The sequence below is a fragment of the Triticum aestivum genome, chromosome 3B, assembly GCF_018294505.1.
Source record: "Triticum aestivum cultivar Chinese Spring chromosome 3B, IWGSC CS RefSeq v2.1, whole genome shotgun sequence".
NCBI classification, from domain to species: Eukaryota; Viridiplantae; Streptophyta; class Magnoliopsida; order Poales; family Poaceae; genus Triticum; species Triticum aestivum.
Window position 1 is genome coordinate 56,260,918 of NC_057801.1, and position 11,766 is coordinate 56,272,683.

An 11,766-nucleotide genomic window follows, 5' to 3' on the forward strand; every position below is an offset into this window, starting at 1 on the left:
TGAAATGAACTGAAGAATTTGATGACTATTCATAAACACATATCGTACCGTGTGAACCTGTATCTACATATCCTCCCAGGTAACAATGGAACAATCAGCTTGCGTAGGATTAGATATGTTTTTTTCATAGTTTGTTAAACAAAACAATCTTCTGGGCATTATTTCTTGTTTTTGACAACCAATTATTTTGGGTAAATCTTCTTACTTTTCTGATAGTACTGTAGAGATTTCAAGATGTTTTCTTAAATTTACCTTTCAGCCATATAGAGTAAAAATTCTTACCATGATTCACTAGTTACAGGGTCCTCCCAAGAGGACAATACTGTACGAAGCATACTCGCTAGTTAACGGGTCCTCCCAAGGGGAAAATTCACGGTAAGCTTTTTTCATTCCATGGATTTGAATGATAAAATCAAGCAGAAAACTATAAGATCAGTATTTCTTCGAGACAAAAAGATTAAGGCAGATTTACCCAGAACAACAAATCATCTCAAGGAACTCATCCAACCTGAATACACAGATCCATAATTGCATCACATAAAAATAACCAAGATCATTAATGCATAATCACATCACATTAAAAATTAGCCCTAGAATCCATTAACACAGAATTGTATCGTCCTCCGTCTCATAATGTAAGACGTGTTTTTACACTACACTAGTGTCAAAAAACGTCTTACATTATGGGACGGAGGAAGTAGAAGATAAAGCCCATACATCTTTTCTACCAATAGAATTGTACAAGCGAGAATTCAATAGAGGATTATTAAACATGCTGCTCCGGGTCCGGGATGGTCTCTAGAGCGGGCCGCTGTGGCCTGTTGTAGGATCGTACTGAATAGTCGAAGGACGAGTACTGCACCTTCTCCTTCCCATTGCTCCCCATGCGTGGCCATCTTCCTCTACAACCCCAACCAAAATTGTCAGTACTACTATGTACTACCCAAACCACCCATTAAAGACAAAACATATTGGCAATCTGAGCAGAACGCTTCCACGAGAACCAGAAACGGAACAACTCGAGCAGAGGAGAGGAGGGCTGACGAGAATCTGGGAATGTCTGGTTAGGAACTTACTACTTAGCACCTCCATTTTTAAGTCACAAAAGACTCGTGTTTCTATCCTTGCCTCTGAGAATTCTGTTAGGAGTAAACCACGGCTCGGTGGGGTGACCGGCGTATCAGTTGACGCAGCGTCGTGTGTGCTGTGACTGTTCGTGCATGCATGTAGTTGGATTAGTTGTCGCGGGTGGTGGCCGAGCCATACGAGTCATACGTGAATTAGTCTAGGCAGTTGATATATGGATGCATGCATGGGCTGTTAGCGTGTTAGCCGGCCAGTAGTGGTTGGATTACTACATGTGTGCGTGGGTATGTTTTTTGAGGGAAACAACAGGACTCTGCTGCATATTTTTATTAATTTTCAAATAAAAGAATACAAAATGTCCATGTAAGAGAAAAAAACTATACATCAGAACGAAAAAGAAAACCTAGGAAAGGTAAAAAAGAACAAATATACATACATACATACATACATACAAGGAAAACAAGCAGCGAAAACACCCAACTGGATCAGCAAGTTATCTGAACATTGCAACCCAATCCGCCATGCCAGAATAATCCTGTCTTCGTGCTCTATGAGTGAGCCATTTCATCTCTTCTTTGAATTTGCGCCTGGAAGTATATAGATTTGGGGGAATCTTTTTAAAAATGAAATCATTCCGTGTTGGCCATATTGCCCAGGAGACCAGAATGATGATTTCCAGAGCAAAAGGCAAATTGATAAGATGCTTGAGATGCGCCACTTCTTCCTGAATATTTGTATTCTGGGGCTGCCATGAGGGGCACACATATTGCCAACAGAGCTGGGCATATGGGCATTGGAAGAAGAGATGATCCCTTGTTTCCAGGGAGTGTTGATTACACATAACACAGGTGTAATCCTCAATGAAGAAATTTTTCCGGTGCAGCATAGGTCTCGTATTTAATCTGTTAAATATCAAAAGCCAGTAGAAGATTTTGTGCCTTAGTTGACAGCAGGTTTTCCATAACCATTTCACGACTGGAATGGGCTCTGGATAAGTGACTAGCAGCTTATATGTCTTAGAGACGCTGTAAGCATGGGCTCCTTGTGGTAATTGCCAGATATCGTGCTCTGAAACTAGGCCAGTATTGTGCAACAGTAATTCCAATTGTTGAAATTGCTCATAAGCTTCTTCTGACAAAGGAACATGAAAGTGTGTAACTAAATCTTCCAAATTGCCCAACCTATGGAGAGAAATATTCTGATTCGGTGAGAAGGAAAATAGGTGTGGCCATAACTCCCTTTTGGGTAGATCATCCCATATATCTGACCAAAAGGAGAGAGATTTTCCATCCTACAAGGAACAGACCGCAAGGTTCTTGTAATCGGGTAGAAGCTTAAGACAATCCCTCCACCAGAAGGAGCAAGTCTGAGTATTAATTGGCGAGAGTCCCTCTGGATAATATATTTCCCAAACCAAACTGACCCATGGAATGTCTGCATGATTGATGAATTTATGCACCATTTTCATTAGTAAACATTTGTTTTGGAGCCACAGATTTAAGATACCCAAACCACCTTTATTCTTGGGTCGACAGAGCATATCCCATGCGGCTAAAGGTGGGTTTTTCTTTTCAAGGTCTTTTCATCTCCAAAAAAGATGCCTTCTATATTTATCAATTTGCTCAATGATACCTTTATAGAGGAGCAAGCAGCTCATGAGAAAAGTTGGCAATGAGGAAAAGACTGCATTGACCATAAGTAGTCTCCCGTCATAACTTAAATACTGAGAGCATGTGGATAGCCTCTTATGAATCCTCTCAATGAGATACATGAAGTGCTCCAGTTTTGGTTTAGTAAAGCTAAGGGTGTTCCCAAATAGGTAAACGGGAACTTACCAATTGCACAACCCAAGATAGCAGATAGACATTGCATTTGTTCCTCAGCCACATTGATAGGAATCATGTTGGATTTCTGGAAATTGACCTTGAGACCGGAGGCCCTAGAAAAAATGCCTAGAAGGTGTTTGAGATGTTCCAGCTGATTGGGGCAAGCAAGCATAATAATCAAAGTATCGTCCGCATATTGAAGAATGGGAAAATCTGGACATGTTTGAAACCGAATGGGTGGCTGAATGAGGTCTCTATGCATTGCATCATTGAGAATAGTTTGTAGGAAATCTGCCGCCAAAACAAAGAGCAAAGGAGAGAGGGGGTCCCCCTGTCTCACCCCTCGTCTGCATAAGAATTGAACTCCAGGAATGCCATTAAGGAGAACAGATGATGTGGCAGAGTCAAGAATCTGCTTGATCCAAGAGCACCAAGTGTCTCCAAAACCTTTTCTCTTAAGAATTGCTAGAATCATACCATGTTCCATCTTATCAAAGGCTTTCTCAAAGTCTAACTTTAGCACAATAGTTGGTTTCTTACTTTTATGGTATTGAAACAGAAACTCATATGCCCAGGCAATACAGTCTTGGATAGTCCTTGATTTGAGGAACCCATATTGATTAGTATGAACTAATTCCAAAATAATAGACTGCAATCGATTAGCCAGCAGCTTTGTCAAGAGTTTAATAGTGCAACTCAAGAGTGATATTGGTCGGAAGTTGTTGACTCCTGATGCATCAACTTTTTTCGGAATTAGGGTGATGAAGGAACTATTTATGCTCTGAAGACACAAATTTCCTTTATGAAATTGATCACAAAGGTCATAAAAGTCCTGCTTGATGATGGGCCAACACTTCTTGATAAAATCTGTATTAAATCCATCCGGCCCCGGAGATTTGTGAGAAGGGAAGTCTGTAATTACAGCATCAATTTCATCTTTGGTAAATGGGTTTTCCAGGAAAGATAAGACACTGTGGGCCTGTATAAGATTCAGCAGATCATCAGGAATATCAAAGGAATCAGATTGTCCCAGCCTCTCTTTGAAAGCCGCATGGAGTATTTTAGCCTTTGTCTCATGACCAAAAACCTCCACACCATCAGAGCCAACAAGAGAAGTGATGCAGTTATGTCTGTGCTGAACAGAGGCTAAAGCATGAAATAAATCTGAATTTTCACTGCCTAAGGTTACCCATTTAATCTTCCCTCTTTGCCGCCAATATTCCTTCTGCTGGGAGAGCAGTTTCTCCAAGTGACGCTTGAGAGCCGATCTAAAAGAGGATTCAAAAGGGTATAAATCTCTGGACTGCTCTAAAGTATCCAGCATAGCAATCAGAGCATTGAGTGATAAGATATCCTCTTTAAGATTGGAGAGTGTTTTGGCCCAGTTTTTCAAACTTTTTCTCAAGATTTTCATTTTTGCATTAATCCTCTTTGCTGCATCTGCATAGTGAATACTTTGCTTCCAGACAGACTCAACCAAGGGTAAGAAGCTATCATGATCCATCCACCAATTTTCAAACCAAAACACATTGCTTCTGGGCATAGAATTCTGGATAGAAATAATGCATGGTACATGATCAGAGGTTGTCATTGCCATAGGAAAAGCCATAGTATTTGGATAAGAGATGGTCCAGGCAGTAGATGTGAAAACCCAGTCTAGCTTCTCTAGTAGTGGGCTATCCTGCATGTTGCTCCAAGTATATTTTCTCCCTTTCAATGGGATCTCGATCAACTCCAGTTCGCTAATAACGGCATTAAAGTGCAGCATGTCAGAAATTTTACCACCAGGTTTGTTTCGATCATCAGGGCTCCAAATGAGATTGAAATCTCCCACCAAAAGCCAATCCGCATCATCTGGGATGTGAATGCCCTCTAACCAGCCCAAGAATTCTGTTTTCTTGTCGTCTTGGCATGGAGCATAAACATTTGTTAGAGTACAACAACTACCACATTTAGTAGATTGCAAACCCACTGAAACTGTATAGCTATTCTGAAATAAAAGTTCCCCTTTGAAGTGAGCAGAGTTCCAAACAGTAAGAATGCCCCCAGACCGACCAATAGAAGGTGTGAAAGCAAAAGCATCAAATCGCGAGGGGCAAAAATTCCGGATAAAAGATATATCAATAGATTCCTTCTTAGTGTCCTGAAAACATACTATGGAACAACCACTTTCAGAAATCTTATTCTGTATATGCAGCCATTTGTCCGGGGAGTTAAGACCTCTAATGTTCCAGTTTAATACTTTCCAGTGTTGTTTATTCATTTGACTGGATTTGATAAAAGAAGGGACCGATTTCTAACTGACCACTGCCCCAATCCCATAGGGAAAAAGTGTCACTAGCAGCTGACAGCACAGGATCAAATCCAAAACAACCAGGAAGATGCAAAATATAAGCATACATCATAGCCTGGATTGGACCAGGCTTGCAAATACCAAGGTACTGAACATATAAACTGGTCCACATAAGGATAGAGATAGCATAATACGTCCACATGATCATGTTCAAAGGCAAACTTCTGACAGCGTACTTATAATAGTCAAATAACATAAGAAACTTTTTTAGGAGGGCAGAGGCCCACTCGTTACTTCTTCTTGGGCTGGGCATTCTTGGGGTCATCCACATTCTTCTTAGTTGCCTTCTTTGCTTTCTTTGGCAGTGGCTGATCCTCAGCCAAACCAAACTTATCATAAAGGTTTTTCACAATTTTCTTGTTAAGGGGTGGCTCCACAGCAGAACAAGCCAAGAAGTTTTTATCAAAGCTTGTTTTTCCCTTGTAACCTTTATGAAGAATCTTGAGCCTGTCACTCTGTCGTACCTCTGATATAACCATAGGTGTTTTAGCATTCTTCTTGCGAGCGTGAACCAGAGAAGTACTGAGCAGCTCAACCTGAACAACTGGTGCAATCTTGGCGGCTTGAGGAGTGGAGAAGCTGTTGGAAATATGCCCTAGAGGCAATAATAAAAGTGTTATTATTATATTTCCTTGTTCATGATAATTGTCTTTTATTCATGCTATAACTGTATTATCCGGAAATCGTAATACACGTGTGAATACATAGACCACAATATGTCCCTAGTGAGCCTCTAGTTGACTAGCTCGTTGTGATCAACAGATAGTCATGGTTTCCTGGCTATGGACATTGGATGTCGTTGATAACGGGATCACATCATTAGGAGAATGATGTGATGGACAAGACCCAATCCTAAGCCTAGCACAAAGATCGTGTAGTTCGTTTGCTAGAGCTTTGCCAATGTCAAGTATCTCTTCCTTTGACCATGAGAGCGTGTAACTCCTGGATACCGTAGGAGTGCTTTGGGTGTATCAAACGTCACAACGTAACTGGGTGACTATAAAGGTGCACTACAGGTATCTCCGAAAGTATCTATTGTTTTATGCGGATCGAGACTGGGATTTGTCACTCCGTGTAAACGGAGAGGTATCTCTGGGCCCACTCGGTAGGACATCATCATATGCGCAATGTGACCAAGGAGTTGATCACGGGATGATGTGTTACGGAACGAGTAAAGTGAGTTGCCGGTAACGAGATTGAACAAGGTATTGGATACCGACGATCGAATCTCGGGCAAGTAACATACCGATAGACAAAGGGAATTGAATACGAGATTGATTAAGTCCTTGACATCGTGGTTCAACCGATGAGATCATCGTGGAACATGTGGGAGCCATCATGGGTATCCAGATCCCGCTGTTGGTTATTGACCGGAGAACGTCTCGGTCATGTCTGCATGTCTCCCGAACCCGTAGGGTCTACACACTTAAGGTTCGATGACGCTAGGGTTATAAAGGAAGTTTGTATGTGGTTACCGAATGTTGTTCGGAGTCCCGGATGAGATCCCGGACGTCACGAGGAGTTCCGGAATGGTCCAGAGGTAAAGATTTATATATGGGAAGTCCTATTTTGGCCACCGGAAAATGTTTGGGATTTTTCGGTATTGTACCGGGAATGTTCTAGAAGGTTCCAGAGTGGGGCCCACCTGCATGGGGGGACCCACATGAATGTGGGTAGTGGGGGCAAGGCCCCACACCCCTGGTCAAGGTGCACCAAGATCCCCCCTTAGAAGGAATAAGATCATATCCCGAAGGGATAAGATCAAGATCCCTAAAAAGGGGGGATAACAATCGGTGGGGAAGGAAATGATGGGATTTCTTTCCTCCCACCTTGGCCAACGCCCCAATGGACTTGGAGGGCAAGAAACCAGCCCCTCCACCCCTATATATAGTGGGGAGACGCATGGGAGCTTCACACGAAGTTCTGGCGCAGCCCTCCCCCTCTCCCAAGTACTCCTCTTCTCCCGTGGTGCTTGGCGAAGCCCAGCAGGATTGCCACGCTCCTCCACCACCACCACGCCGTTGTGCTGCTGCTGGATGGAGTCTTCCTCAACCTCTCCCTCTCTCCTTGCTGGATCAAGGCGTGGGATACGTCACCGGGCTGTACGTGTGTTGAACGCGGAGGTGCCGTGCGTTCGGCACTTGATCATCGGTGATTTGAATCACGACGAGTACGACTTCATCAACCCCGTTCACTTGAACGCTTCCGCTTAGCGATCTACAAGGGTATGTAGATGCACTCTCTTTCTACTCGTTGCTGGTCTCTCCATAGATAGATCTTGGTGACACGTAGGAAAATTTTGAATTTCTGCTACGTTCCCCAACAGAAGCCTCTACTAACTTGCTGACTAGCAGCCTGCAGAAAACATAACGGCGGTGTACTGGTTGGACATGTTGTGGGAAGCACAAATTGCCTAAGAGAACCAGCCGAACAACCATGCTGAAAAATCTCCCACAACTTGGACTGAAGGATGGATCTAGCCCAATCAAAATCCGCTGGTGATAACAGTTTTGCTGTGAAGAAATCCACCCACTGGGCTGGGACAGAAACATATGTCTGAGATGAATCCATGGGACAAAAGAATTGTTCCCATGCTCTTTCGCCTCCTGGGAAACCGAGATCGACAAAGCTAGCTGTGAAAAGTCGTTGTCTGTCCCGGGTTGAACTAGAACTTCGTTAGAAACGAAATTGTCCTGCTGTGCTGCAAAAGGGACCACCAACTCATCTTGCGAAACAACATGATCTTGTGGAGACGTCCACGGGACCTCTTTCTCAATGATCTGAACCTCAGACAGATCAGTTACACATGGGACCGATTGAGTAGGAAGAGCAGCATAGTTAACCTGATCCTGGATAATCACCATACCAAGCTGAATATTCTGAATGAACATGTCGTTCTCTTGCTGGATCGGGACTGGTAGTAAATTCCGTGGTAGCACAACATCATTATCAGCGGCCTCTTCTGAGGAGTGGCTAGAAGCAAGACTGATTGTGACAGTTAAGTAACTGTCACTTTCAGCAATTGGAAGATTCAGATCAAAAGGTGCAGCCACCACTTCAGCTCCTGGGATTAATTGATTCTGAATGACAGGATTGAGCATTTCCTGCAACTGTTCAAAATCCATCTCATCCAATTCATGCGACTGCTGAAGATCATTGAGTTCAAGAAAATCATTGGGCACCGCATTGTGGCCCTGAGCATTAGGCAGTTGATGATGTTCACCATGAATTCCCCAAAAGTGTTGTAGATTTTAACCAAACTAATTGTTCTGCGGTTGAGGTACCCACCCCGGCCATAGCTCCACAGGTGGGGCAGCAGGGACCTCCTGTGGGGGAGGCATAGGATGTGGATTCCTCATCCGCTGGCAGGGCACCCAACAAGTTATGTCCTAAGATGATAATCGGAACAGACCATGATTCAGCTTGATTCTTATTGCCCGTGGAGACCATACAACTATGAGGGATTAAGGCAATATCCGCAACAAGCACTTTAACCACAACCCTGGAATAGTCACTAGCCATCTTATCCCACGTTTCAACTCTAGCAAAGTCTTTCAGAGCACCCTGGATGTGTTGGAGTTCCCACAGATCGACAGGAAAAGCAAGCAAAGCCAACCAGCAGACTTGATTATAAGTAAAACTGCGATGATTAATCCCCTCATTATGCTTACAAAACTAATGCTATGATTTTGAAACATATGTGGGCTGTGATCCACAAGCCAGTCCCTGTCAGCGATAGAATCTAGTTGCACAAAAGCAGTACCAAGGGGACAGCGCTGTGTCATCTCCAACGAGAACTGCAGGTGATCCTCAAGAAAACCACGGAGAAAAGCCCGAACCTGACTGAAGGGAACTTGAGCATGAGGAGCAGGAGTGATGGTGGCAATGGCGACGTCCTCATGCTTCGCCGAGACAGGCGCACTGACATGGTACCGGCAATATGCCGGCCAACCAGCCACCTCCATCGCATTGTACCTACCTGGAAGGAAAGGTGTGGGATCGACGGGATAGGCCGCCATGAGCAGGTGCGGCGGCGGCACAGAGGAAGCAGGGGCGGCAATACCAAGCTGGAGGGGGCTAGAATGCGAAGCGGCAAGGGAAAGGGGCTCTGTTTCCTTGGGGCCTTTACCTCCCGTCTCATCCAACAGTTTGGCAGGTGAGTGATTATTACCCAAAGAAAAGGATAAAAAATCATGCAGGGGATAACTTGTAGTTGGTATGTCATTTAAATCTTGCGACCGGCCAAGATTGAAATCGGGACATGCCTTGTGTTGCGCTTGCCCAGGGGACAAATTCAGGTCCAAATCAAAACCTCCCTGATTAAAATGGTTGACGTGATTTGTCTGATTTGTGTCCAAAGCTGTATGATTTATCGCCTGTTCAGATGGCCCACGGGTCTTGGGATGATCTTTAGGGACCCAGACTTGCTTGATTTGGAACTGATCTTTTGAAGAGAAAAAAGACTCGCAGTCTCGGCTGATGTGCCCTGGTTTCAGACATTGATGACATCATATTTTATTGTGACAACCCTGTCTAGAGTGGCCGAAAAGTAGACATCTTGGGCAATGCAAACGTCTCCATGGGTGAGATGGTGCAGCAGGCCCGAAAACTTGAGGACCGGGCCGAGCCGATGTGTTGGGCCATTCCAGTCTTTCAAAAACTGATTGTTTTCCTTCCTGAGCCGTGACATTCCTCTGAAGAACAGGCCTATCTAATCTATCAAACACTAAAACCCGTCCTGTCGGCATGTTAACTTTATCCACTGTCACAGACTTAGCAGCCAAGTCTTGCTGAATTCGATCAAAAACAGAAGATACTGGCACTGCAGAACCTTTTTCATGAGTGGATGATTTGTCAGGGGCGAATAACTCCCCAATAGCTTCAGAAGATATGTTTGCAGCTAATAAAATTTTGAGCTCTGCTTCCTCTTCCTTGCTGAGGTAGTCCAAAATCGAGCGAGGATATGTGAGCCTGAAAAACTCCTGTATGGAGAAGAAATCAAAGCCATCAACAAATAGCTTGTATAAATCCTCCTTTTCAGAAGCCGAAAGCTTGTGTATGAAAGATGGGCGCTTGACACTTGCAGACAAAGGGAGATTGACACGGTGTTGCTCTGCTTCGTGATGGAGTGCAGAATCCTTGATATGCAGACCAAGAGGAATGCCATTTGCACCAGTCAGCCCTTTATGACCAAAACTCTGATGATGCTGAGTCATGTTGTCAATGGCAAGTGTCTTCTTCTTCCCTACTACAGTCCAGGAACGCAGCTCCTCCGCTTCCCACAATCTGAACTCTCTGATGATATCAGGACCACCATTGCCCCAAAGGCTGAAATATACCATGAATTGTGAACATTCATAACTTTTAAGGCACTTCACTGCAAAACCCACTTTTTTTGAAAAGACGGAGAATCGAAAAGATCGATCTCGCAGATAGCAAACTCTGAAATCAAATGCAATGCCGCCCAGACATGATCTAAGATACTCACTAACATTTGAACAATCCAGTCTGTGCTTGTGGCGCTTGAAAGAAGCCACGAGAAATAATTCTCGAGCTCCTCTACCAGGAGCGAAGGCCACAGGGGAGTTGAAATTTTGCCATATGAAATGCTCAAACTCCATGCCTGAACGAAGATCTAGATCTAGGTTGACATTCGGAGTAGGTTCACAGCTTTGATCCAACACTTTCTCTCTCACAATCTTTGTCGTGGGGGGTTGAAGGGCCTTGTCTAAGGCCATGGACGATCTTAGATCAACACGTCCTCCCGCCATGGCAATGTAGCATGGGAAGGAAACTTGATCACCAACGGAAATGGATTCATTCTCTCGAAGGAACCGGGCATCAACCACCACTTGTTCATCATCCAGTAAAGCAAGACGGCCAGATTGAGACAGGATAATCTCCCCTTGATGAAAAGGAACCTTCGCCGAGTGCAGATCAGCACGGAATGTTGCCGCCCATCGGGCCAAAACAGAGGCGCCTGTAACCTCCACACGCGCCGCAGCACGGTCGGTCTTTGACATGGCGGCGCAAGGCCCAGGGGCGGGGAGAGGCTGACGCCGCGAGATGGCGAAGGAAGGGAGACTTACCAGGGAAAGGAGGTCCGGCATGGCGGACCCGCCGGCGACGGTAGCCGGGAACGGCTAACTCATCTCGATCGCCTCAATCGCCGATCCAAAAATCCCGCCCCACTGCTGATTGCTTTAGATAGATGCCGAAAAAACTCTGTGCGTGGGTATGTTGCCGGGCTGGTGGTGCGTGCGTGTGTGTATCTCGGGTATAAAAAGCCCTGTGTGTATTGGTTGTGATATGCATCGGCAAGAGCCATGTAGCCACCGGAAAGAAAAAAGGATTGGGGCGTTCGTGCGCCCGTGGCGGCGTTCGTGTGCCGCCGGAAAATCTCTCTTGTCCATTGTTCTTCTTCTTTCACCTCCATTCGAATGAGAGGAGAGGTAGCTAGAGGGCTGCGGTTCCAACAAATTCATGCATCACTGGCTAGAT

At 44.7% G+C, this 11,766-nt stretch overlaps 1 long non-coding RNA gene across 1 annotated transcript; it reads right to left on the reverse strand.

The window, feature by feature from the left end:
• Positions 1-676: 676 nt before the first annotated feature.
• LOC123064717 (uncharacterized) lies at positions 677-11,474 on the reverse strand. Its single transcript, XR_006430776.1, has 2 exons — positions 11,355-11,474; positions 677-902 (listed from the first exon to the last, which is right to left on the reverse strand). It is a non-coding gene; the product is annotated as an uncharacterized lncRNA (long non-coding RNA).
• Positions 11,475-11,766: the final 292 nt, after the last annotated feature.